Source organism: Scyliorhinus torazame, chromosome 8 (assembly GCF_047496885.1).
Source record: "Scyliorhinus torazame isolate Kashiwa2021f chromosome 8, sScyTor2.1, whole genome shotgun sequence".
NCBI lineage: Eukaryota > Metazoa > Chordata > Chondrichthyes > Carcharhiniformes > Scyliorhinidae > Scyliorhinus > Scyliorhinus torazame.
In genome coordinates, this window is record NC_092714.1 from 251,975,171 (window position 1) to 251,999,268 (window position 24,098).

At 48.2% G+C, this 24,098-nt stretch overlaps 1 long non-coding RNA gene across 1 annotated transcript; it reads right to left on the reverse strand.

Annotated features, from left to right (window-relative positions):
* Positions 1 to 2,945: 2,945 nt before the first annotated feature.
* Positions 2,946 to 23,800, reverse strand: LOC140428839 (uncharacterized). Its single transcript, XR_011948923.1, has 3 exons — positions 23,742 to 23,800; positions 6,283 to 6,400; positions 2,946 to 4,037 (listed from the first exon to the last, which is right to left on the reverse strand). It is a non-coding gene; the product is annotated as an uncharacterized lncRNA (long non-coding RNA).
* Between the last annotated feature and the right edge of the window lie 298 nt (positions 23,801 to 24,098).

Here is a 24,098-nt window from a genome sequence, read left to right on the forward strand (position 1 = left end):
GGTGGGAGGAGGTGGGGGTAGGCAGGGAACTTACATCAGAAACCACCTTCTGAAGTCAGTCACCCCCCTCCTTCAAAGTTCGGTGGCCTCCGGACCACTTTTCCTACCCCCTGAGCCTCTCCCCCGAGACAATAATAACCCCCTATGCCCCCACCCAGGCCCTCCCTACACCCCTGCCTTGGGATGCCTTGCACTTACCTGATGCCTCGATTAAGACTTTGGCATCCTCCTGCATTTCTTCTTCTGTCCACTGCAGCACTGACGCTGCAGGGCGTGTAGAACCAACCAGATTGTCTGGCAGTTCTCTAAGATGGGACCCCTCCCGAGTGAGGGGTGGAAGTCCTGCGTGCAGCCATTTAATGCATAATTGAGTGTGGAATAGCTGTGTGGCACTTGGTGGCATGGGTTCTCCAAGAACAGAGAAGGCAATTCAACCCATTAAATCTATGCCAGTTCTTCACAAAGCAATCCCTGTATCCCTATAGCTCTGCAAGTGTATTTCCTTCAATTGTCCATCCACATTCCTTTTGAAATTATTGATTGTTTCCACTTCCATCACCCTCGTAGGTAACCATTTCCAGGTCATTACCACTCGCTGCACCAAAAAAGTTCTTCTCCATATCCCACAGGTGATAACTTATCCTGAATGTATCATGTCGGATGGGGCATTATATGTTTCAGCTCTATTACCTCATTCAGAATCTCCAGAAGGCCAAAGAGTTCTTCCAGACCATATTTTGATAGTTTGGGGAACTTTCCACTTGTGATTCTTGTTCAATTGACGGTTGAAGAAAATGTTCTCTCTGTTATGCAGACATTTCCACTTTCAGGTTTTATTGGTTCTGGAGGCCTTGCTCACGTTATCGGTCATCTTTTCCCAGGCATTTTATTTGGGTTGTGGATTGGCATTCAAGCTTGAGGAGAAGCGATGCCTCTGACAAATTGGCATCTTGTACAGCAAGGCTTCTTGTACAATGGCTCATATCACAGTGGAAAGGAGATGGCATAGTGGTATTGTCACTGGACTAGTAATCCAGCAGACCTCGGGTATTGCTCTGGGGACTCAAAGTTTGAATCTCATCATGGTAGATGGTGAAATTTTAATTCAATTAAAATCTGGAATCAAAAGTCTAATGATGACCATGAAACAATTGTCGATTTTCAAAAAGCCCATCTGGTTCACTGAGGTGCTTGAGGGAAGGAAATCTGTCTCCCTTACCTTGTCTGGCCTACATGCGACTCCAGATCCACAGCAACAATGTTGACTCTTAAAATGCCCTATGAAATGGCTGAGCAAGCCACTCAAATCAAGGGCAGTTCGGGATGGGCAATGGATGCCCACATCCCAATGAACAAATGTTTTTCAAAGTTCTATTAAAATGTGATATTTTTAATTTCCTATCCATATCATGGAGCAGCATATCCCCACCACCAGCTACCCCTCCCCCACACCGACCATGACCCCTACCCCTACCGGCAATCCAACACCCACCCTACTGACCACCCAACCCCACTCCCACCCCCAGACACAAAAGTCCAGCCACAATGCGATAAAAGCATGGATTAGGATATGAATGGAAGAGGACACGAAGTAGGAATGAAACTCAATAAAGTGATCTTGGTGACATGGGGGGCGGGATTCTCCCAGCCCTGGGAAGGGCCGAAGAATCCCCGTGAACGGGCCATGCCGCCGGCACGCGATTCTCCGCAGGGTGGAGAATCGGCGGCAATGGCGCCGGTGTTTGGCGCGGCGCCGGTCGAGAGCCGCTCTCTGCGGCCGACCCGCCGATTCTCCGGCCCGAATGGAGAAAAGAGCAGAGTCCCGCCGGCGCCGTTCTAACCTGCTCTGAGCCAGCGGGACCTCGGCTTTGAAGGTCGGGTGGCGGCCTGTGGGGGGGACGGGGGGTCCGACCCCAGGGGGGCCTCCGATGTGGCCTGGCCCGCGACGGGGCCCACCAATCGGCGGGCTGGCCTCTGTGGCTGGGGGCCTCCTTTCCTACGCGCTGGCCCCTGTAGTCCTGCGCCATGTTGTGTCGGGGCCGGCGCGTTGAAGGAGGCCACTGCGCATGTGCGCATTGGCGCCGGCATGTGCAGTTCCCGCGGTGCACAGTTCGCGCCGGGATCAGCAGCTAGAGCGGCGCGAACCGCTCCAGCGCCGTACTGGCCCCTTGTAGGGGCCAGAATTAGTCCTGGGAGCGGCCCATTCACGCCGTCGTTAAACGCGACTGTGTTTTAAACGCGGCTTGGCACTCTGCCGTGGGATTGGAGAATCCCGCCCGGGATAGACATAGACATAGAACATACAGTGCAGAAGGAGGCCATTCAGCCCATCGAGTCTGCACCGACCCACTTAAGCCCTCACTTCCACCCTATCCCCGTAACCCAATAACCCCTCCTAACCTTTTTTGGCCACTAAGGGCAATTTAGCATGGCCAATCCACCTAACGTCTTTGGACTGTGGGAGGAAACCGGAGCACCCGGAGGAAACCCACGCAGACACGGGGGAGAACGTGCAGACTCCGCACAGACAGTGACCCAGCGGGGAATCGAACCTGGGACCCCGGCGCTGTGAAGCCACAGTGCTATCCACTTGTGCTACCGTGCTGCCCCGGGATGTTGGGCTGAAAAGCTATTTGGGATTGAGCAATATGCCAAGGTTCTGCACCTGAAGTGATTCACTTTCTGCTTGCTTTGGTGCAAATGATCAATGATCAATGTGGCCAAACAAGGATTAGGTGCCTTAATTTAACAAAGATATCTGTATTTCAGAAAGCATTATTATTTAAGTCCCACATAGACTTGACTGGAAATCTCAATCCCGATATATCTTATCATATTGACCATCTTTATTTTGAATATTTATCCTCCAGCTGCATTTTGAATTATATAAAAAAACATACTGGTGTTGTGGTGGGCATCTTTCATGTAACCACAGGAGACCCAGGTACGGGTTACAATAGTTTATTCATGATTCAATCATAGAGGGAGCTAACCCCGGGAAACCTTTGAAGGGGCGCTCTCCTGTAATACAGCTCTCAAAGGCAGAGAATTCTAATATAGCTCTTTCCTCTAAGTCACAGATACAGACTGTTTTATCAGTACACGGAACATCGCTTAACTTCCAATCTTTTACTGTTAAAACTTTCACCCAAAAGCAGGACTGTTGTCTCCTCCCTAGCTAGAGACTATCTGTCCTTCTAACAAGTATGCAACCTTGCTGGTGAGTTCTGCTTTAGGTCCTTGAGGTGGAGCATTTGACAGGCAAATACTATTTACGCTAATGCAAGGATGTTAGCCCTATCCTCCCGTTTTACCAAATCTAGTAATTCACTTTATCACTGGTCAGGTTCGAAGCCCAGCTAAATGCACCTGTTACTTAGCAGCACATCAAACAATCCTCAGTCTCTGTGGAGTGCCTTTGTGTCAGGTAGCAGACTCTATCAATAACACCTCAGGGGAATTTGATCTGCATCACAATTAACTGAATTAAAAGGGAAAAAAGGAACATGCAGTCCATAAACGGCTAGGCACGTTAAGAAAAACATAAAAAGAATGCTCTATATTTTTAACCACAACATATAATATTAATTATGAAGAAAATGCCAGAAACACTCAGCCGATCAGGCAGAATCAGTGCAAAATAAAACATGGTTAACATTTCAGCCTGATGATCTTTCCTCAGAACTGGAAGAAGTTGGAGATTTAACCGTTTTAAGAAAGGGCACAGCCAGAGAAATATTAAATGCTTTTCTTACTTCAACCAATTAATAGGCAGACACCAAAAAAAAACAAGCTGGCAAAATTTATGTGGGAACGCAATTCAGATGGGGAATGTTAACAGACGCAGCATGTCTTTCTTCAGCTTGACCCTCTGTGGGTTTTCTCACTCATTCCTTCTTGGCATTCGTTCTGTTGTGCTTTCTCCCAGAAGGCCAGTATTGAAGATGTTGTGCATTTGACAATAATGAAAGAAAGGAAATTGCAGTCGCAGTCCATAATTGCTTAATATCCGCGTCGGGGAGAAAGCAAATGGAGATCTAATGATAACCAAGTAACCAGGTTAGTGTAAAATGTCTTGTATTAATAGAATTAAGTTGATATCTGCTAACCTATCAAGACGAGTGTACAGTTGTGCAAAATGGATAGAACTAACCCAAGTTAACGCAGTTACATGAAGGGGTCAAAAGTTCATATTGAATGTGGGATGGGTTTAATGCTATGTCACTCATTTAGTCTATTTGGGATCAGATGATGATTATTTCTGAGGAAGGCAATTTGTCCCAACTTAACTCATCCTGCAGAATGACCTTATGTTCCTCACCCTACTAAGGCAGCTAATTAATCCTTAAATGATCCCAAGTTTTACAACTGCATTAATTGGGTGGGACTTTATGGATCTTCTGATTGGCAGGACCTTCCGGTCCCGTCGAAGGCCACCCACCCATGGCGGGTTACCTGGCGGCAAGATGAGCAAGCCATTGACGTACCACTGGGGGCCATTGGAGAACCTCCTCTGCCACCGGAAAACACATGGCGGGAGGGGAATGATGGCGGAAAATCCCACCTTTAATGTCTATGTGAAGTAGGACCATCTGGTAACAGTTCCAAAGTTAGTTTTTATTCGCTTGAACTTGTCCTGTTTCAATTTCAATTAATATTTTCGATTCACCATGTCTCCCACTTGACTGTCTTATATCCGTCTGTAAGATGGGGAATATATTTCTTTCCAGAATGAAAGCACACTTTTCCGTGTCTTTGCTCAGAATCTAGTCCTCTGGTCAGCCTTGTGGCTCTTCTTTGTACTGCCTCCAGTGTTTGAATGTTGACTTTGTTTTTCTTTATTTACTCAAGGGATGTGGGCATTGCTGGCTAGGACAGCATTTATTGCTCATCCCTTTGAGAATTGCTCTTGAGGAGGTGGTGGAGACCTTGGGCGAAATTCTCCGGAAACGGCGCGATGTCCGCCGACTGGCACCGAAAACGGCGCAAATCAGACGGGCATCGCGCCGCCCCAAAGGTGCGGAATGCTCCGCATCTTTGGGGGCCGAGCCCCAACATTGAGGGGCTAGGTCGGCGCCGGACGAATTTCCACCCCGCCAGCTGGCGGAAAAGGCCTTTGGTGCCCCGCCAGCTGGCGCGGAAATGACATCTCCGGGCGGCGCATGCGCAAGAGCGTCAGCGGCCGCTGACGGCATTCCCGCACATGCGCAGTGGAGGGAGTCACTTCCGCCTCCGCCATGGTGGAGACTGTGGCGGAGGCGGAAGGGAAAGAGTGCCCCCACGGCACAGGCCCGCCCGCGGATCGGTGGGCCCCGATCGCAGGCCAGGCCACCGTGGGGGCACCCCCGGGGCCAGATCGGCCCGCGCCCCCCCCAGGACCCCGGAGCCCGCCCGCGCCGCCTTGTCCCGCCGGTAAGGTAGGTGGTTTAATTTACGCCGGCGGGACAGGCATTTTAGCGGCGGGACTTCGGCCCATCCGGGCCGGAGAATCGAGCGGGGGGGCCCGCCAACCGGCGCGGCGCGATACCCGCCCCCGCCGAATATCCGGTGGTGGAGACTCCGGCAACCGGCGGGGGCGGGATTCACGCCAGCCCCCGGCGATTCTCCGACCCGGCGGGGGGGTCAGAGAATCTCGCCCCTTCTTCTTGAACTGCTGCAGTCCGTGTGGTGTAGGTACACTCACTGTGCTGTTAGGGAAGGAGTTCCAGGATTTTAAAAGAGCGACAGTGAAGGAACGGCGATGCAACTCCAAGCCAGGATGGTGAGTGGCTTGGAGAGGAACTGCCAAGGAGTGGTGTTCCCGTGTGTCTGCTGTCCTTGGCCTTCTCGACGGTAGTGGTTGTGGATGTCTAAGGAGCCTTGGTGAGTTCTTGCAGTGCATCTTGTAGATAGTACACCTGGCTGCCACTGTGTGTCAATAGTGGAGGGAGTGAATGTTTGTGGATAGGGTGCCAATCGATCAGGCAGCTTTGTCCTGGATAGTGTCAAGCTTCCTGATGAAATTATGATCCCTCGAGGCACATATAACTTTTAAGAAGAGATTCAAACTTCCAGTTGATAGCTAAAGAGTGGCAAACAAGATTTCACTTTTTAAAACTTTCACTGTACAAATGACTAAAAACACTACTAATTGAATTGTTTTTAAGGCAAGTTATACTTTAAACTGCAGAGTGGAACATTCCCCATTCATACTTATCACGTACCACACTCTCCACAGAATTGCTACCCTCATAGCAAACAGGCCATAGTTGCTCCCAGCATCTATTGGGTTCCTAAATTCACCTTTCTTTGAGTAGAAACTTGGACTGACTGCATCCACGCATTTCGTTTGGAGAGTTTCTTAAATTCATCTGCCTGTTCCCATTGTTCTTCATCTCACGTCCATGCCAGAGAAATTCCCCTGCAATCCAAAGAAGGCCGTGAGTTGCGTCTCTTTAACTGGAGACTGTCTCCCTCCTGCATCCAGCTGTGGTAGTTCGTGAGTCAAGCAGTCTTTTCTCTCTGCTGACCTCACAGAACTACCATCTGCCTGGAATATTCACTGATTTGTCAGGGAACCTGTAATTGATCTCAAAAATGTCTTCCTCTGTGCTCTTCCCCTTGAAATGTGAAACACATTAACCCTTGTATCTAGGTCGAAATTCTAATTAGACCTCCTTGATCCCAGCTCCCTTTCATCTCAGAAGTAAATGGACAGTTCACAGCACAACCCAATACCTACCACACCTTTCTTGGACTTTGGGAGTCTCAGAATTTATTCATTGCAAACCCAGAGACTGCTGCCATTGTCTCCAAGCGTAAATACATTGCATCTTTTCCTCTGTAAAATAATCTAAGCCTTCTTTTAACCTCTAACAATGAAACCACCCAGGTTTATTATCAGGCAGACTGCAGAACAAGTCACATGACCCCATCATTTACTCTAAATTTAATGTTACAATCCCAAAATCGTGGGACCTGATAATTGCAACAATTAGCAGAACTGGACACAGTCTTCGGGTCCAGTTTAATGTTTGAATTAGTGATAAGTTGTACCATTAAACTGAATTTGATCATTACATTTCTGTGATGCAAGAGAAATGATAACCTTCCACATGATATTTAATTGTTACAATGGTTTCTAAAAATAAATTTAAAGTGCCCAATTCTTTTTTTTCCAATTAAGGGACAAGTTAGCTTGGCTGATCCACCTACCCTGCACATCTTTTTGGGTTGGGGGTTATGGGATGACACCCACGCAGACACGGGGAGAATGTGCAAACTCCACACAGACAGTGACCCGGGGCTGGGATCAAATCCGGATCCTCAGTGCCGTGAGGCAGCAGTGCTAACCACTGCACCACCGTGCTGCCCAATTGTTGCAATAGTTAGCTGAAGGCATAGTGAATCCAAATTGATAGTTATTCATGATGCAGAGTAATTTCTTGAAGTGCAATATTTAGTTTGCAAATATTCTCTCCTGGAAGCCCTGGTGTGGGATCCTCCAATAAAGGGGCTATGTCCCCACGCCTGTGTCAAAATGCTGGTGAATCACTCTGGACTTTCGTGAAGAAAGTCCAGAGTGATTCTCCTACCTGATGGGGGCTATCAGGGCCCTGGAGTAGTCCTCATAGCTCCGGCTACTGATAAACGGCCCTGCACCTCCGGTTGGGGGTCCGCGCATGCGCACAGCGGCGGCCTGCGTCGGCCATCCCACGCGGCATGGCGGACCCATGCTGCGGACTGCTACCAAAAAGATAGGCCCCCCCTCCCAACATCATGCACACCCACGGATCGGTGGTCCCGATCGATAGCCAGGCCGTCTGTAAGGCCCCACCCAGGGCGGCCGCAGACAGACTCCGCAGCCGCCACTGGCCTTTCCCGACAGGTAAAACATGGTTAGACACACGCCGTCGGGAACTCGGCCAGTTTACGTTGGAGAATCGCCGTGGGGGCCTCTGTTAATGGCCCCAACCCGCACCGCGTAGATTGCGCGCTCGATTCAAGGCGATTCTCCAGGGACCGGAGAATCGCGGGAGCGGCGTCGGACCGGATTTCGGGTTTGACGCCCATTCTCCGCCCCCGTGCCGATCGCGATTTCGGTGCGGAGGCTCGGAGAATTCCGCCCCTGATTTTTGATGAGGTACGTGTCCAGCGGGGTCAGCAACCTTCCGATACCTTCTACCTGGGTCTATTGTTCATGGTCTCCTGGACTGGTTTTTAACTGTCTAAGAGGGCAAGAGAGGAATTTTCCAGATTTCTTTCTTTGGGTTTTTATCTGTTTTCTTTTTCCTCTCCCGGGAGATTATAATCTATACTTGGAGAGGTGCTGTCTAATCACAATGCTTCATGCATCATGACCACGTGGGACAGACTTGGGGACCTGATGGCACTATCCTATCCGTCATTTTCATGCACTTGTATGGACGAACTGGCCGGCTGCCCACTCTTGCGCAGCGTAACAGCCAAGTTCAATCCTGTTCGCGCTCAACAATGTCCGAGCCTCTTTCGAGCAAGGATGGCTGGAAACCAACCAGGAGTTGAAACAGGAGAGAAATTTTCTCCTCGTTAACCAAGGGGTGCTAATGCCAATTTTAGCACTCTGACTTGTTGCCTAGACTCATATTGATTAACACCATGAATTGAATATTTACTCGTACTCCAAACTTTTACTTAAGCATCCTCCAAAGTCAGCAGTAGAAGCAAGTCATTTAAAGCAATAGCACATCATAATACTTAAGAGTTGACAAATTGACTTATTGATTGCAAAACCGTAAAGTGCACAATAGAAAAAAAATAAACACAAAAGAGCAATAGATTTCTGTTTGGAGGCCCTAATTTCTCTCCTGCTTCTTAGGCGATCCTGTGCTATGTTCCATAGCAGAGGCACCAGTCTCCTCACAATTCTGCAAGTAAACCAGTGGACAATACACAAAAAAAAACACTGCAGTACTTGTCCTTTGAATGCTTTTCCTCATCAGCCTCGGTGAGATTAGGCTTTGCTTTGAAAGTGAGCTTTTCAATATACCTGATAAAGTGGTATCATTGTCTATGGATCATTTACATCCTCTCAACTCTTTTTAACCTACATTGCGGCTAAGCAGGTTTCCCTACAATCCAAAGGCTTCATTGGATTCAATCCAAATTCTGTTTTTTCTCGAAGTAGGCCATCTTCTTGATGCACTGTGCAACATTCAGCATTATTTTCTGGAGTCAAACATCTTTATCTATACGCTTTTAAGTCTCATACCTCAAAAACCATTTCAGTCCTTTAAAAGTTAAAAGTCATGCATTCGTCCTACACCTACCCACGGCAACGATTGTCTTCATTGTTCATGAGTAAAGTATACTTTTAACATTTTTACAACGTTGTATTCAATGTTGCTCATGCCAGCCGTGTCATGTGTGTTTAATATAAAAACTGCCTCCAATATATATACATATATAAAATAAAATTTGTGGCCCACAATAAAAATAGTTTGTCATTTAACTGCTAATATAGTCTTAGGGCATTAAGCCAGCGGAGTTATTATGACCTAATTAAGTGCCCTTGCTGCGGAATAGGATGAAGGAGCAGTGCTGGGTTTGAGGGCTTGCCTAATGGATCCTGTATGACAGTACAATCAATTTATGGGTGTCAGATTTCCAGGCCACAAACAAGTATAAATCATGATGTCAAAAGGCAGCTTAAGTGAGCAATATGTCTACCTTGGCCTCGGTGCAGTTGCCAGAGAAAAGTATAGTAGATTAATCCTCAACTGGCATAGAAATGGAAGCACGTTATGGGGAGAAGACAGTAGGAGAAATTAAGACTGGAGAATGCAATGCTGTGGGAATCTAACTTTGGTCAGTGTGAGAAAGATGCAGGGAGATCTTAATGTGGCGGTGAAGTATGACATGGTCAATGTATAAATCTTCAAATAATCACTTTTACACCCGATGGAAATCAAAAGAGAAGCTTGAGTGGTGAGGAGGGGGGCGGGGGGGGGGACATAAATTCCGGAAATCTGGAAGAGCAACCGGAAATACGCAGCAGATCCACCAATGTTCGAAAGAGAAAGGCCAGGTTAGTAATCTGGGTGGAGACCCATTGACATGTCACACACGATCGTTAATCTTCTAAATTCTCTGTTTTGATTCGACGTGAACACGCATGCTCGTATTTAGAAGATTAAAGATCCCCTCATCCCAGGAATCAGTCAAGTGAACCTTCTTATGTCAGGAAACTAAAACTGTACACAGTACTCCAGATGTAGTCTAACTGTCTTGTACAATCTTCTCTCCTGTTATATTACATTGTTCATACTCCTTTGGCTTTGCGACTATTTTTGTCTGAATACATCTCTGTGAAAGTATTGGGATATTTTGTGACATTAAAGGTGCGATAAAAGTGTTAGTTCACAGAATTTACAGAAGGAGGCCATTCAGCCCATCGGGTCTGCACTGGCTCTTGGAAAGAGCACCCTACTTAAGCCCACACCTCCACCTTATCCCCGTAACCCAGTAACCCCACCTAACCTTTTTGGACACTAAGGGCACTTTATCATTGCCAATCCACCTAACCTGCACCTCTTTAGACTGTGGGAGGAAACCGTAGCACCCGGAGGAAACCTACGCAGACACGGGGAGAATGTGCAGACTCCGCACAGACAGTACCCAAGCCGGGAATCGAACCAGGAACTCTGGAGCTGTGGAGCAACTGTGCTAACCACTGTGCTGCCATGTTGCCCATTAGTTATTACTGTTGCTTATTACTGCAGTAAATCTCACAATAATCTAGATCAATAAGTGTCGCACCTGTGGAAGTTCACCTGTGCTTTGCAGACTGCTTTGGTCTGGGATTTGACAGCAATAATCAAAATTTCTTTTTCAATAGCCTGACTAACTGATGTTTATAATTTCCAGCCCCAGCATCTATCATTTATGACTTAAGTACCTATTAAAATAATAAACTTCTAAAGAATGGGATAGATTTTCTCCATTGCTGCTGACAGCGGTGGGAGTTTCAGCGAGCGGCCTCGTCCATTTTGAAAGATGGGTCTCAATAGCATGAGGCTAGTAGGCTGCAGTGGGTCACTTTAACCCCCTTTGACCGTGAGCAGCCTCTAGCTTCACAGGTAAAGGCCATTGCTAATAAGGAATTGGCCTTGTTAGTTGTGAGAGCACTTCACAGCTGCAGGTTGTGTTTGCTGCTTGCTCCTGATGGTGGCTGCAAATGCCTGGAGGCTGCTGTAGCTGTTTCCTTCCTTTTCTGTAGCCGGAAAGAAGGACAATTGTTTTCTGAGATGCCTGGGGCCTGGAACACTGGGCTCAGGGGGATGTATGAGTCCAGAAGACAATCCAGTTTGAAGCAAGAAGATGCTGTGGGATCTGATGCACAACAGTGATCCAAATGGGCCACCTGATGAGGGTTTGTGCTGGTGGGTGATATGAAGATGAGATGTGGGGAGGGTGCGAGGTGTCAACCAGTGTCAGCCAGGGCAGGGGAGGGGTGTTAGGAATTTGAGGGATGGCAGGTGGAACTAATGTCAGGAGAGACGTGGTAACTTATCCTTGCAGCTCGGTGGAGGTTGTTGGTCTTATAGAATTTACAGTGCAGAAGGAGGCCATTCGGCCCATCGAGTCTGCACCGGCCCTTACAAAGAGTACCCTGCTCAAGCCCACATATCTACCCTATCCCTGTAGCCCAGTAACCCCGACTTAACCTTTTTTGCACACTAAGGGCAATTTAGTACGGCCAATCCACCTAACCTGCCCATCTTTGGATTGTGGGAGGAAACCGGAGCACCCGGAGGAAACCCAATGCAGTCACGGGGAGAACGTGCAGACTCCGCACAGACAGTGACCCAGCCTGGAATCGAATCTGGGACCCTGGAGCTGTGAAACAACTGTGCTAACCACTATGCTACCGAGCTGCCATTCTTCTGACATTGGATGCTGGTCCTCATGGTCATGCTGCCCACAGTGATAGCCGATGCCACAGCCTCCCTGGGGGTATTGGTGGCCCTGCTGCTGGCCCGCTGACCCCCTCGGGGGAATAGGATGTCCTGTCTCTCATTCACAGTGTCGGGAAGCCTGGCCAGGTCAGCATACCCAAAGTGAGGAGCAGGTCTGCACGATGTGTGTTGAATGGGAGTGAGTGGTGAGGGAGTGTTTAAAAGCAGCCCCCCCCTTGTTAGCCACGAGGTGCTGAGGCGCCTGTCTGGCGAATCAGAGAGCGAGACAACTAGTGAGGGCGATACGCTCATGGAGGCTCTTCTTACTAAGCGCCATTAAATATGGGCCACAATCTCACCAAGGCCTCCATTGGGAAACGCTCTGCCAATTGAACCCAAAATGACACTTAGAAATGTTTCTGTTAAATCTCATCCATTAAAACTCTCCACAAATGCTGCTAGACCAGCTTAGTATTTCTTTTCTGTTTTTATTTCTGATTTGCTGTTGCATATGAGTTGACATGTGGGCCTGGTAATTTGTACACAATTATATTTAGGTACCTCGCCCACACAAAGGTCTTGTGACAGAATTAGTAGTGTCCCTGTCTCTGAGCCAAAAGCTCTGGGTTTAAATTCCACCTCAGGACTCGGTGGTCAAGGAAGGTGCGTTCACAATGTGGCAAAACAGCTTGACTATCTGCCTGAAAATCCTTCCAGCACTCAGCAATGGCAGGCGGCAAGAGCAGGAGAGATTCCTGGTGAGCCTCGACTATCACCATCCAAAGCTCCAAAGTACAAAATGCATGTAAAAGGTGCATGTTGCCACAGCAACTCGGAGTCCCTGTAACACATCACCCTCACAGTGTTAACAGCTCATGTTCAAATGGGGAGGGTCTGAGGGCCCCCAGATTTGGGGCTTTGAACCTCATCCTAATATAAATGGCACTGAGATAGGAGCTTGCGAGAGTTAGCTCGTTAAGAGATAAGTGGATTTGGGACGCTTTGGTCAACAATGTTGTATTTTATTGACCATGGGTGGGATTCTCCGGCCTCCCAGCCATGCATTTCCCAGCAGCGGGAGGCAGTGCGCTGCTCGCTGGCGGTGGGATTCCCTGTTCCTGCTGCTGTCAATGGGAATTCGCATTGAACCACCCCACGCCGTCGGGAAACCCACAAGCGGGGGTGTATGCCAGTGTGACCAGACAATACCGCTGCCAGCAGACGGCCGGAGAATTCTGGCCTACATCTATCCTGGCTATACTTTATATATCTTGAGTGGATATGATTGAAAGCTGAAGGGCCGTCCTTCAAGAGAAACCCTTACTTGTTTCGATTGGTTTTTATCCATGCGTCGGTCCTCTGAAAATTGCCATCACTTACATTTAGGCTGCTATTCTGAAACATGACAATATTAAAAATGTTGTTTCCTTAAATGAAAAATAATCCAATATGCCGATATCTTTTTCAGGGGTTCTTCATTTCAGGGGCTGTTTAGCACAGTGCTAAATTGCTGGCTTTGAAAGCAGACCAAAGCAGGCCAGCAGCACGGTTCAATTCCTGTAACAGCCTCCCCGAACAGGCGTCGGAATGTGGTGACTAGGGGCTTTTCACAGTAACTTCATTTGAAGCCTACTTGTGACAATAAGTGATTTTCATTTTCAGTGGAAGTACATTTTGCGATAATAATAATGGTGTAACATTCTTCACCATCACTCCTTTGAAACTGACAGCAATCTCTGGAATCTGCACATGTGCATTTAAACCTGGATTCTCCACTTCTCCACAGGATGCACTGCTGAAGTCCCTACAAACTGTAATCCGATTAAAAATCGCTGAGGTGTCAAGAATTTTCCCTTCTATGCTGTAATATCGCTATTAAAAACCCAAAAGAAAATGGCACCTTGTTAATGCCGTGTCACTGAATTTTTAACAGTGTACTGGTCCTGGAAAACTAATTTCATACTTAAGGATGGATATACTTACATTAGAAGCAGTTCAAATGAACGTACAAAATAGGAGCAGAAGTAGGCAATTTGGCCAGTCAAACCTCCTCCACCTTTCAACAAGACCATAGTTGATCTGCATGTCTTGAGTTCCACATTCCCCATCTCGCCCCCCCCCCCCCCCCTACAACCTTTGGTTCTCTTGCTGAACAAAGATCTATCGACCTTCACCTTAAAAATATTCCGTGACTCTGCTTCCACTGCCTTCTGAGGCAGAGCATTCCAAAGTCGCAGAACCCTCTGAGAGATAAATATTTCTCCTCACCTCGGTCCTAAAAGCTTAGGGCAACATGGTAGTATAGTGGTTAGCACAATTGCTTCACAGCTCTAGGGTCCCAGGTTCGATTCCCGGCTTGGGTCACTGTCTGTGCGGAGTCTGCACGTTCTCCCTGTGTCTGTGTGGATTTGCTCCGGTTTCCAGCCACAGTCCAAAGATGTGCAGGTTAGGTGGACTGGCCATGATAAATTGCCCTTAGTATCCAAAATTACCCTTAGTGTCGGGTGGGGTTGTGGGGGTGTGGGCTTGGGTAGGGTGCTCTTTCCAAGAGCCAGTGCAGACTCAATGGGCCAAATGGCCTCCTTCTGCACTGTAATTTCTATGAAAAGGGCGACCCCTAATTTTAAAACAGTGCCCCCTAGTTCTGGTCAAGAGGAAACATCTTTTTAACATCCACCTTGTCAATAGCATTTGGGGTCTTATCTGCTTCAATAAAGTCATCCCTCAGTCTCCTAAACTCAAATGGAAATATGTCTAGCCTTTCCAACCTATCCTCATCAGACAAACCGCTCATTCCAGGTATCAATCTAGTAAACTTACCCTGAACCATTTCCAACACATCTATTTCCTTCCTTAATTATGTTCAGGGAAGGATTGTACTGGATTTGTTTTATTGTCACGTGTACCAAGCTACAGTGAAAAATATTGTTCTGCATAAAGTCCAGACAGATCATTCCATCCATGATAAAAAAACATAGGACATATATAAATATACAATGTAAATACATAGGCACAGGCAACGTTCATGAAGCAAGGTTCACTCAGCTGACTGGGGTGAAGGGATTGTCTTATGAGGAAATGTTGAGCAGGTTGGGCCTATACTCACTGGAGCTTAGAAGAACCAGAGGTGATCTCAGGATAACTTATAGGATCCTGAGGGAGTTTTACAAGGTAGATATTGAGAGGATATTCTGTCTCGTGGAGGAACCTAGAACGGGGGGAGGGTCACAAATTATAAATAAGGGGCCTCCCATTTAAAACAGATGAGGAGGGATATCTTCCCTCAGAGGATTATTTTAGTGTTTGGAATTCTCTTCCACAAAGAGTAGTGGAGGCTGGGTCATTGAATACATTCAAGAATGAGTTGGTCAGATTTTTGATCAACAAGGTAGTTGGGGGACAGGCAGAAAAGTGGAGTTAAGGCTACAACCAGATCAGTCATGACCATTAAATGGTGGAGCAGACTCTGTGGACTGAATAGCTGCTCCTATTTCCTATGACCATTTATCCTCCTGACTTTTACGAAGAGGAAGAGGACATCATCGTGCTGTGATTGTTAAGGTTCATTGAATGGTAAATGTGAGGCAATTTTACACGCTTGTCCTCCTAATTCTGGAATAGTGTCCAATTCCGAATACCAGGAAAGATGCCAAGGCTGCGGACCATGCAGATTAGGTTTACCAGAATGATACCGGGGATTAGAGACTTCAGTTGTGCGGAGAGTCTCGAGAAGCTGTGATTGTTTTGCTGGTGTACAGTGGTGGTGGCTTCTTCAGAAAATTCAAAGTTTTGAGCCGTTTTGATATTTAGTAGCTGAGGAGAAACTGGGCGCGATCTACCGGCGGCATTGTGCCCAAACAGGAGCGCATCACAGCCGGTAGATGCCGGGGGAGACCTCCCACGGGTTTCCTGACAGCCAGTATGCCTCGTGAGACCTACCCAGACCTCACGAGCGTCACGATAAGGATCCCGCCCACGATGGATGGGTCCAAGCCTCGCACACCTAAGCATATTTAAAACCTGCTCAGGCATGCTGACCCGGAATCCATGGGCCCCAAGCATCTACCGGCCTCCCCAGGGAGACCCCAGTCGGGCGCCATTCAGTACTGATCCACACAAATGTGGACCAGGGGGAATGGCATCCAGGGGGTCTCCCAGGCTATTGGAGGTCCTGGGTGGTCAGGGACGGCAGGGTGACCCCCCCCCGCTCCTCGTTTTGAACACCTCGGCACTGCCACTCTGGCACCTTGGCACTGCCTCCCTGCCACTGCCATGGTGCCCAGATGGCACTGCAAAGCTGGAAGGAGTACTGCCGGGGTCCCAGGATTGCAGTGCCAGGGTGTCCAGATGACATGGCCAACGGTCAGGGCCTGAGGGGACCATGGCCATGAAAGGAGGGTGGAGGGCAGGTATGAAAGGTGTGCGGTTCAGCTCCACAGTGATGAAAAGAATTCCGGGCTAGCTCGGTGAGAAACTCCCCAGGGCCCAAAAAGGTTATAGTGGTGGGGAACTCGCCGCCGGAGCTGGGGAGAAACTCCCAGCAAAGCCCGCCACAAATGACACTTAGAAACTTTTCTGTTAGACCAGGTACACTGTTTCCACTAACGGGGGGGGGGGGGCATGAGGAGACGGGGGACGGTAATCATGGGGCACAGATTTAGGGCTGGGTTCTCTGTCCCCCAGCCCCATGTTTCTCAGCGGTGCGCCATTCGCTGGTGGCGGGAATCTGTCTCCCTGCGGCTTGTCAATGGGATTTCCCATTGAAACCACCTCATGCTGCTGGGAAAGCCCATGGGTGGGGTGCCCTGCCGGCGGGAAAAATTAATCGCAATGGTTGGAGAATTCCAGCCTTAATGTAATTGGCAAAAGATCTATGGGGGGATGGGGAGGACTGTTTTCAGCCAGTTGTTGTGATCTTGGATCCACTGAATGAAAAAACAGAGGGTAAGGAGTTCCAAAAGTAACTTTCAAATTGGATTGGAGGTACCGTGGACTTGAACAGGGGAAATGACCTGCACTATGGGAGAAGAAAAGCAGAATGGAATTTCAAGGAGCCAGCATTGTACCATGGGTGGAATGGACTTCTAGTGTGCTGTCTGATTCCCTGCCTCTATAAATGCCAACATAGAAAATAGGTGCAGGAGTAGGCCATTCGGCCCTTCGAGCGTGCACCACCATTCAATATGATCAGGGCTGATAAGCAACTTCAGTATCCCACTCCCACTTTCTCTTCATCCCCTTGATCCTTTAGCCAGAAGGGCCACGTCCAGCTCCCTCTTGAATATATCCAACGAACTGGCCCCAAAAGATCTCTGTGGTAGAGAATTCCACAAATTGACAACTCTCTGAGAGAAGAGGTTCTTCCTCATCTCAATCCTGAATGGCTTACCCCTTATTCTTTGCCTGTGGCCCCAGTTTCTGGTCATCCCCAACATCAGGAACATTCTTCCAGGATCTAGCCTGTCCAGTCCCATGAGGATTGTATTTGTTTCTATGAGATCCCCTCTCATCCTTCTAAACTCCAGTGAGTACAAGCCCAGTCGGTCCAATCTTTCTTCATATGTCAGTACTGCCATGCCGGGAATTAGTCTGGTGAACCTTATTGAGTTATTTGAGAATGTGACCAAACAGGTGGATGAGGGTAAAGCAGTTGATGTGGTGTATATGGATTTCAGTAAAGCATTTGATAAGGTTCCCCACGGTAGGCTATTGCAGAAAATAGGGAGGCATGGGATTCAGGGTGATTTAGCAGTTTGGATCAGAAATTGGCTAGCTGGAAGAAGACAAAGGGTGGTGGTTGATGGTAAATGTTCAGACTGGAGTCCAGTTACTAGTGGTGTACCACAAGGATCTGTTTTGGGGCCACTGCTGTTTGTAATTTTTATAAATGACCTGGAGGAGGGCGTAGAATGATGGGTGAGTAAATTTGCAGATGACACTAAAGTCGGTGGAGTTGTGGACAGTGCGGAAGGATGTTACATGTTACAGAAGGACATAGATAAGCTGCAGCACTGGGCTGAGAGGTGGCAAATGGTGTTTAATGCAGAAAAGTGTGAGGTGACTCATTTTGGAAGGAATAACAGGAAGACTGAGTACTGGGCTAATGGTAAGAATCTTGGCAGTGTGGATGAGCAGAGAGATCTCGGTGTCCATGTACATAGATCCCTGAAAGTTCCCACCCAGGTTGAGAGGGTTGTTAAGAAGGTGTATGTTGTGTTAGCTTTTATTGGCAGAGGGATTGAGTTTCGGAGCCATGAGGTCATGTTGCAGCTGTACAAAACTCTGGTGCGGCCGCATTTGGAGTATTGCGTGCACTTCTGGTCGCCGCATTATAGGAAGGATATTAGAACATAGAACATAGAAAAATACAGCACAGAACAGGCCCTTCAGCCCACGATGTTGTGCCGAACCTTTGTCCTAGATTAATTATAGATTATCATAGAATTTACAGTGCAGAAGGAGGCCATTCGGCCCATTGTGTCTGCACCGGCTCTTGGAAAGAGCACCACACCCAAGGTCAACACCTCCACCCAACACTAAGGTTCAATTTTGGACACTAAGGGCAATTTATCATGGCCAATCCACCTAACCTGCACATCTTTGGACTGTGGGAGGAAACCGGAGCACCCGGAGGAAACCCACGCACACACGGGGAGGATGTGCAGACTCTGCACAGACAGTGACCCAAGCCGGAATCGAACCTAGGACCCTGGATGTGGAAGCATTGGAAAGGGTGCAGAGGCGATTTACCAGAATGTTGCCTAGTATGGAGGGAAGATCTTATGAGGAAAGGCTGAGGGATTTGAGGCTGTTTTCGTTAGAGAGAAGAAGGTTAAGAGGTGACTTAATTGAGGCATACAAGATGATCAGAGGATTGGATAGGGTGGACAGTGAGGGCCTTTTTCCTCGGATGGGGATGTCTAGCATGAGGGAACATAGCTTTAAATTGAGGGGAGATAGATATAGGACAGATGTCAGAGGTAGGTTCTTTACTCAGAGAGTAGTAAGGGATTGGAATGCCCTGCCTGCAACAGTAGTGGACTCGCCAACACAAAGGGCATTCAAATGGTCATTGGATAGACATATGGATGATAAGGGAATAGTGTAAATGGGCTTTAGAGTGGTTTCACAGGTTGGCGCAACATCGAGGGCCGAAGGGCCTGTACTGCGCTGTAATGTTCTATGTTCTAACCTTCGCTGGACACCCTCAATGGCAAGAATGTCCTTCCTCAAACTAGGAGACCAATACTGCACACAATACTCAAGGTGTGGCCTTACCAAGGCCTTGTATAACTGCAGCAAGACATCCCTACTCCTATACTCAAATCCTCTCGCTATGAAGGCCAACATGCCATTAGCTTTCCTCACCGCTTGCTGTACCTGCATGCCAACCTACAGCGACTGTTCCCCTTAATTTAACGAACAATAGCAAGCCCATTTAGCCTTACAAGACAGATTTGAGTTGCCTCTTCTGGTGACAAACCAAAACCACCAGCCCCTTAATGCATTAACCTCTCCTAAGAGAATATAAATCTTTCAGTTTCGTCAGAGGAAGCAGGGAAAAATATGTGGTTTCAAAGTCTAAAGCTATTGCCAGAAAAATTTCCATAATCAAGGACATTTTAGAAATTGGCGGAATGACCTCAGTAAGATGGACCGTATAAAACAAATTCAAAACAAATGCAAAATGGAGTAAAGTCTTGAACAAATAATTTAGTTTTCTGGCAGAAAGAAGTGTGATCATATATTCGACTTCTAAGTAAGATGTGTATTGTCAGCAATCTTCCTCATGCCGGGTAAATCATTAAAAATAATTGGATACAATGCAGTTTCCATCTTTGCTATGTTTGTCACTGTCCCGTAAATCTGCCACATGATCATAAAACATATTTAATGTAGTTAAATTCGAAAAAGCATACATTGCTCGCAGACCTTAAAACTTATTTGGATCTTGGCCCTTGGTAATGAATTGGAATAGCATTACTAATTGATAATGCAACAAATGATATATGACAGGTCTACAATAGGAGATAAATCTTAAACACGTTCCAAACACAAACTTGTCTGACAGAGGTTTGAAGCACAAAACGCATTGCAAAATTGGTGCTAAATATTCACTTTAACTCTTTGCCTAAATTATTTATTCAATTCGTGATTTTCTAGACAAGATAGCACAATGCAACATTGCAAGATTTCTGTTATAGCACAGATAATTGAACAGCTATCTCTGCACAAAGAGATGAAAGTTGGGATAGAAGGAATTTTGAATTATGCCACCCTGTTGACCAAATCAGTGCAGTCTGCTCTCCAGACTGTCATTGATAATATATACCTTCAAAGGTTTCTAAAGGGAAGGAGTCAAACAAGCAGGGCTTATTTTTTGAATATGGTTATTAATGTGGCCGTGTTAGATGTGCACTGTGTTTGATACAGTAATTGGTGGTTTCGACAGAATACTGGGAAACATGAGGGAGGGGTGCAGGGACCTAATTTAGCTGGATTGATCTATGTTTCCACAAGCCAATGGTTGAACTGTCTACCTGGCCTCTATTCGTGGCTTACATGCTGAAGAAGAGCAACAGCTGTGCATCACTGAAGCCCAAACCTTGGGCGGGATTCTCCCTTTGGGGGACTAAGTCCCCACGGCCGCCGGAAAATGGGCGAGAATCACTCCGGACTTTTTCTTTGAAAGTCCGGGGTGATTCCCTATTCGCCAGGGGGCTAGCAGGCCTCCCGCGCGAATGGCGACGATTCTCCGGTCGTCGGAGAATTGCGTGCCGGCATTGGGGGCCTATTTTGGGTAATTCTCCGCCCAGGCGCAGAGCGCGATTTCAGCGCGGAGGGCCGGAGAATCACACCCCTTATGACAGAAGAAATGGAAGCATGCATGGAGAACCACCCCCAAACCAGCCCTTCCCATCACCCTTCCCAACCCCGTAGCCAGCGTTGAAGAGGGAATTTCTGGCTCACAGGCAGGCACATGTGTCTGTTTCATTTGAACCTAGTTGGGCAAAGCAGACATATCGTCATCAATCACCTAAGAATCCACCACCTCTACCCCTTCCATTCATGGGTCAGATTGAACATAGAACATAGAACATAGAACATTACAGCGCAGTACAGGCCCTTCGGCCCTCGATGTTGCGCCGGTCTGTGAAACCACTCTAAAGCCCATCTATACTATTCCCTTATCGTCCATATGTCTATCGAATGATCATTTGAATGCCCTTAGTGTTGGCGAGTCCACTACTGTTGCAGGCAGGGCATTCCACGCCCTTACTACTCTCTAAGTAAAGGACCTACCTCTGACATCTGTCCTATATCTATCTCCCCTCAATTTAAAGTTATGTCCCTTCGTGCTAGACATCACCATCCGAGGAAAAAGGCTCTCACTGTCCACCCTATCCAATCCTCTGATCATTTTGTATGCCTCAATTAAGTCACCTCTTAACCTTCTTCTCTCTAACGAAAACAGCCTCAAGTCCCTCAGCCTTTCCTCATAAGATCTTCCCTCCATACCAGGCAACATTCTGGTAAATCTCCTCTGCACCCTTTCCAATGCTTCCACATCCTTCCTATAATTCGGCGACCAGAATTGCACGCAATACTCCAAATGCGGCCGCACCAGAGTTTTGTGCAGCTGCAACATGACCTCATGACTCTGAAACTCAATCCCTCTACCAATAAAAGCAAACACACCGTACGCCTTCTTAACAACCCTCTCAACCTGGGTGGCAACTTTCAGGGATCTATGTACATGGACACCGAGATCTCTCTGCTCATCCACACTGCCAAGAATCTTACCATTAGCCCAATACTCTGTCTTCCTGTTATTCCTTCCAAAATGAATCACCTCACACTTTTCTGCATTAAACTCCATTTGCCACCTCTCAGTCCAGCTCTGCAACTTATCTATGTCCCTCTGTAACTTGTAACATCCTTCTGCACTGTCCACAACCCCACCGACTTTAGTGTCATCTGCAAATTTACTCACCCATCCTTCTACGCCCTCGTCCAGGTCATTTATAAAAATGACAAACAGCAGTGGCCCCAAAACAGATACTTGTGGTACACCACTAGTAACTGGACTCCAGTCTGAACATTTCCCATCAACCGCCACCCTTTGTCTTCTTCCAGCTAGCCAATTTCTGATCCAAACTGCTAAATCACCCTGAATCCCATGCCTCCGTATTTTCTGCAGTAGTCTACCATGGGGAACCTTATCAAACGCTTTACTGAAATCCATATACACCACATCAACTGCTTTACCCTCATCCATCTGTTTGGTCACCTTCTCAAAGAACTCAATAATGTTTGTGAGGCACGACCTACCCTTCACAAAACCTTGTTGACTATCTCTAATCAAATTATTCCTTTCCAGAGTGGAGCAGCAGGCACAATGTCACCATTGTCTTTCTTTCTTATTCAGGCAGTCCCACGGGATTGAGGATGACGAGCTTCCACGCTGGTTCGATGGGTTCTGAGATGCCTGTCAAGGCCAATAATGATCAGCAGACTTTGCCACATGCAGGGCGGGTGGTGCTTGTTGGGTAGAGGAGTTGTTCGGTGGTCTATGCACTCCCTCTAATGCCTCAACTAACTCTCTGTGTGTTGCTTCTTAGTGATTTTCTTGGTGAGTTTTTTTTTAAAATTCCAATTAAGGGGCAATTTAGCATGGCCAATTCACCTTGAGTGGCTGCAGCTGCTCTCTGTCTCTCTTGCTGACTTGCCTGCAGGAAGGAGAGAGGCGGGAGAGAGAGGAAGGAGAGAAGGATGAGGGAAGGAGGAAAGGAACAACAACAACAGGAAGTTGGCTGCAAAAAGAAGGTGGGAGTAAAGCCCCTTTGCACTGTTTGTTTGCTGGGCCCCTCCCGGGCTGAGGGCCCGGTCCTGCCCAGTTCTTCCAACTGTCAGGCCTTCCTCATTCCATCTGGTGAGCTTGTTCCAGGACGGGGACATCGAGTGGTTGCTGGGCCCTTCCCGGGCTGAAGACCCCTTACACCAGCAGGGAGCAGATCGGTTCCATTGGGTGGTCATTCCAGGGTGGAGCACAGACTGTATTTTGCTGCGCCCTACTCGGGCTGAAGACTTCTTTAAACCAGCGTCACTTACCTCAGTGTGGTGACCTAGGGTGGGAGAACGGACTGTGGTTTTTTTATTGGGCCCCCTCCTGGGCTGAAGATCCCCAACCCTCCCACCCTCCAGCTTCACCCAGTCTCAGGAGTCTCACCTCGGGCACCATTCCATCTACGGTGCCCCACCCACCTGTGCTGCTGACCTCCTCCAACAGGGCTCCTTGTTCTCTCCTCTCTTCCCTGCCCTGCTTTGCTCCCCCGTATACCTTCCCAGGGGGAGAGTATGTCCTTCCACCTCGCCCTTCCCCTGACAACCCCCTTCCCACTATCTATTTCACAAATTAAATTCCAACGAGACAAAGCCCACATTGGGGTGGGCGTGGCACTTGACCTGACGGCCACTCCACCTACGCTGGTGGCGGGGCCGACCAGAGCCACCTGTACAGGGGTGGTAGCCTCCTCGACCTCCACTGCTCTTGCAGTCCCGCCACCTTTCCGGTTGCTGAGCCGTAAGCTGGCCGTAAAGTGCTACGCTCCCCCCACCGTCACCATAGAGGCGTGCGTTAGCGCGATGGCCTGGGTCGTCTGCCCCTCTACCATTGTGGCCGCCTCTCGAATGTTCTTCCTGAGGGCCGAGGGGGCGGTTCACCTCATCCTTGAAAAGGGGGTCGCGTTGGGCAGGACTTGCGTATCAGTGGACCTTCCTGAGGCCACCGCCGAGCAGGTCATTTTGGCCAATGTCCCGCCTTACCTTCCAACGGAGCTCCTTCTCCCCCACCTCCAACTACTGGGGGAGGTTCGTCCCGAGGTAGCGCTGCTCCCTCTCGGCCTGAACGACGCCCCCCTCAGGCACATCTACTCCTTCTGGCACCAGGCATTCATCCGCCAGTTCCGGGACGATGTATTAGAGGGGGGGGGATTCGAGGTCTCCCATCCAGGGGAGACCTTCCGCACCTTTTGGTCTGCGGATGGCATGAGGTGCCGCGCCTGCAAGAAGGTGGGGCACGTGCGGAAGAAGTGCCCCGCTTCCAAAGCTACCACTGACACCAAGGCGGCTCTGAGTGGCACTGCCGGCCCCTCTCCCTCCATTGGCATTACCACCCCGACC